Here is a 4,278-nt window from a genome sequence, read left to right on the forward strand (position 1 = left end):
TTTTAACTGATCATAAACTTCAGCACAAAAAGTACCTTATTTTTCCCTTGAAAGAAGTATCTGCATGTTCTGCGGTTACCCTTACTAAGACACATCTTGTCTTTCTTGTATGTGTCTTATTTTTAGAGGTTTTTGTTGCATGCATTATTTGAAATTTAATTTTTAACTTCTTTTTAGTTGTATCTCTGGGTGCACACCAGTGGGTATGTGCACCAGTGGGTATGTGCACCAGTGGGTATGCTCACCAGTGGGTATGTGCACACGAGTGCAGGTGCCTGAGGAAGCCTGAGGGATAAGATTCCTCCTGAGCTGGTGTTTTAGGCCTTTGTGAGCTGCCCACTCTGGGTGCTGGGAGACAAACCTGGGTCCTTTGCAAGGGCAGTAAATTCTCTTAACCTTTGTACTATCTGTCCAGCCCCCTCATGAATTAATCAGAATTTTTAATTTTGCTCTCCGGCGCCGTCGACCTCTTATTTTGAGACAAGGTCTCTGCCCTGGCTTTGACAGGGCAGCGAGCCCCAGGCAGCTCTCTGTCTCTGCTTTCCCCAGCCCTGGGATTCCCGTGGCATCACACCCAGCGGTTTAAAATGTGAACTCTGGAGAGCTAACTCAGGCCTTATGCTGTGTGGACACACTCTGCCCACTGAGTCCCGTTGTTTTAGACCTTAAGCAGTGTCTCACTGGGTTACTTAGGCTAACCCTGAGCTCAGGCTAGCCCAGGCAGATCCTGAATTCTCTACTCTCGTGTTTCAACTTTCCAAGATGCAAGGCGTGTACACCTGTGTCACAAGGCCTGGGTGAGGAACTACCTTGCTAAATTTAATTTTTAACATCTGTATCAAGCGCATTTGAAACTGCAAAACTGACTGTTGATAGTCTCAGCCTGGGACTGGACCCCTCTTCTTCCCGGAAAGTAACAACTGCGTCCACCAGCGGTCCTTGTGACTTGGTAGTGACTTCCCACAAAGGCACCATGGTTCGGTCCAGGCCTTAAAGGCACCAAAATATGTTCATCTTCAAAAAACAAGTTAGATGAAATTGTTCAGACCAAAAAAAAAACTGAGGCAAAACTTCATGGCGGAGCATGTCGGCGCTGCAAAGAAGTCCCTGAAAACGTGTAAAGGACAGGAAACACAAGCCACTGTCACAGCCTAAGGAGGGGGTTACATGTTTACAACAGGCAGTGAGGGACTCTTACGAATGTGTGGACCAGGTGCCCGTGAGCTTGAAGCTTGTGCAAAATGTGGACAGAAAGAAGCTGCTGTCATTCTGTTTAATAAAGAACCAGGAACTTCAGCAGTGACTGAAACTCAGGGCTCCATCCATATCAGACGCCACAAGGGAAGGAAGACGGTGGGGAGGATTTAGATGCTGACCCTGACTCGGCTGATGAAGATGGACTCGCTCGGGCGGCTGACGGCTCAGAGTCTGCTGCAGAGGGCTCAGCAAACACCGACATCAGAATGAGGGAGTCAGAAAGGCTGTCAAAGTAGGCAGAACTGACTCGTGAGCAGTAGAAATTATTTATAGCATTTGAATAACAAACAAGCTTGCATATACAGAATATGTGTGCAAACACTTACGGTGGCGTGCTGTATAATCTACGGAAATTGTTTAGAGAAACCTATTACCTAATGTCAAGTCATTCAGTGAGAACCGGTGATTGTGTCAGACTATTTCCTGGGAAACTGAGATGAGGAGGGCACAGCAAGCGCATTGCCATTGCCTGACCTCAGGTGTGCGACTCCCTGAGCATAAGGCCCCTTACATCTTACTAAGAAAACCTTTTGATTTTATACACACACACACACAAAAATCAAGTACAAAATCGTGTATAGTAATTTCCCTCAAAAAATATTTGTAGGTGGCATATTCTGTACCACAAGCCAGTTCCCCAGTTACCACCCAGAGACTTATTACCAATTATATATGCTCAGCTGACAGCTCAGGCTGATTACTAACTAGCTCTTGTACCTTAAATCAACACGTATTTCTTATCTGTGTTCAACCATGTGGCTTGGTATCCCTCAGTATGACATGCTCATCTAGCTTCTCTTCAAGTCTCCTGGACTCCGCCCTCCTTTGTCTCAGCATCCTCTTTGCCTGAAAATGTTGAATAGCTTTGGTCATTCAGCTTTTTATTGAAACAATCCAAGTGACATATTCATAGTGCACAAAAAACTATTCCACAACAAATATTTTATTGTATTTTAGAGACAGGGATTTTTTTGTGTGTGTGTATTTCCAGCTGTCCTGGAACTCACTCTGTAGACCAGGCTGGCCTCAGGCTGAGAGATCCTCCTGCCTCTGTCTCCTGAGTGCTGGGATTAAAGGTGTGCACCACCACCTGGTATAATATTTTGATATACTTCATCCCATTGTTTTTTATCTTTTGCTAGTTTGGAAATATATACTCAGAAAAATGTGTGGACTATATAATTAATAACTAGAAAGGGAAATCCAGCATTCATATCAAGTGTATACATGGTCTGTATCATGAGGTTCTTTCTCATAAGCTTATCCTCCCCACAATTCCATGGTTCTGAATCCTCACTCTGTGGCCTGTGTTTCCACTTACAGACAGTGCAGGTTAGCTTTGTGTGATTATTGAAATCTGTGTTTTTGTGTTTAAAACCCCAAAGCTACAGAAAAGCAGGTAGGTTGAACAATGAACTTTCTCACATTCTGTACATAGATAGCCAGTTTCAGTGTTCTATTATGTTTTCTTGGTGTCCTTATCTCCATGTATGTGTATACATGTACAAATGTGTGTATAGATTTCCTGAACCATTAAAATGAATGTGAAACCCTGGTTTTGGAAAAAAGAAAAATATGCAAATCATTTCACAACTAAGTCATACGGAATACAGCTTAAGAGAAAGAACTGAGAAAATGAAGAATTCTGTAATTTTTATATTGGAAATGGAGGTCCATATTCGTAAGCTCAGTGCCTGGAGGGCAGGAGGACCAGGAGTTCGAGGCCGTTCTTGGCTACACTCAGAGTTTGAGGCCAGCCTGAGCTGCAGAAAACACTATCTCAAATTAGTATATAATGTTTTAAAAATTGAAGGCTGCACCTGGATAAAACCGAGACGACCACGTTGCTCTTGCAACAATTGTATTGCCATTGCAGATCTTCCTGAACTGAAGTCTTAAAGTAACCACTGTCTCTCATCGCCCACTCCTTTTACGGGAGAACAATCTGTTACCACTCTTTTCAGACATTGTTTTAATTATTGTAAATGCAAAGCTTCTGTCTTTTGAAACTTTAGGGAATGAGTGTTGCTATACTGGGACCCACATTTCAAGATCTGGCAGCGAACGTGAACAGAAATATCAGCGGCCTGTCTCTCATTTTTGTGGGCCGGGCCTCTGGGTTCTTGTGTGGCACCATGATTGGTGGGGTTCTCTTTGACCACACGAACCAGTTCTTTCTTTTGGGTGAGTAAACACCAACCTCCGCTGTTCTCTGCCTGTCCTGACTTTATACCCTGGCTCTTCGTGTGACAGGCACCGCCTGCAGAGTGCTGACAACAGAAGCAGCCAGTGCCAGGGCGTCTTCCCTGGCAGCTGGGCTTCTAGACTCCCTGCCCTTACCTGGGCAGCTGGAAGGAGTCTGGAAACCTGATTGGCCCTGGGGAGCGAGCGCTGGCCCCCTGAACAGGGCTGACCTTTACTGCAATGTTGGCTCTGCTCCAGGCTCACACACTGGCTGACCATGAAGCTCTGCTTTTCTGGGGGTAGGACAGGGTTTTGGGGACACAGGGGTCAGAATGGGTTCCTGGAACCTGGCCAGGCTCTGTGAATCCAGGATTGAACAAGAAAGGGCGGGAGGTTGTGGGTGAAATGACGTAGACTATGTTGTGTCCTAGTCACCCAGTGTCCCTGAGGAACCTAGACTGTCCCTTCCATACCTGAAAAGACGGCAAAGCTCTCAGCATAATGTTCCCAACAAATTGGCACAATTAATGGGGATTTAGATGATGTTGTAAGACACAAAGCAAGGGGAAAAAGTTACTTCTAGTGAATAAATGGCTCTTTTTCTATTTCCTCTCTATTCCCCTAAGTTATGAATTTAGGGTCATAAGCAGGAACTGTTTTACTGAAAACATTGTTAGTCCACCTCTGAAAGTTCTCCAAGTTTCTTTTTCACTTTTCCTGGTTTTTCAAAACAGCTTTTTGTTTTTTCTTCCTCTTTTTTTTTTTTTTTTTTTTTTTTTTTTTTTTTTTTTTTGGTTTTTCGAGACAGGGTTTCTCTGTGGCTTTGGAGCCTGTCCT

At 44.2% G+C, this 4,278-nt stretch overlaps 1 pseudogene; it reads left to right on the forward strand.

Moving 5' to 3' along the window:
* Positions 1–762: 762 nt before the first annotated feature.
* Positions 763–1,493, forward strand: LOC142860333 (uncharacterized protein C9orf85 homolog pseudogene; annotated as a pseudogene).
* The last annotated feature ends 2,785 nt before the right edge of the window (positions 1,494–4,278 follow it).

This window comes from Microtus pennsylvanicus, chromosome 1 (assembly GCF_037038515.1).
Source record: "Microtus pennsylvanicus isolate mMicPen1 chromosome 1, mMicPen1.hap1, whole genome shotgun sequence".
Taxonomy (NCBI): domain Eukaryota; kingdom Metazoa; phylum Chordata; class Mammalia; order Rodentia; family Cricetidae; genus Microtus; species Microtus pennsylvanicus.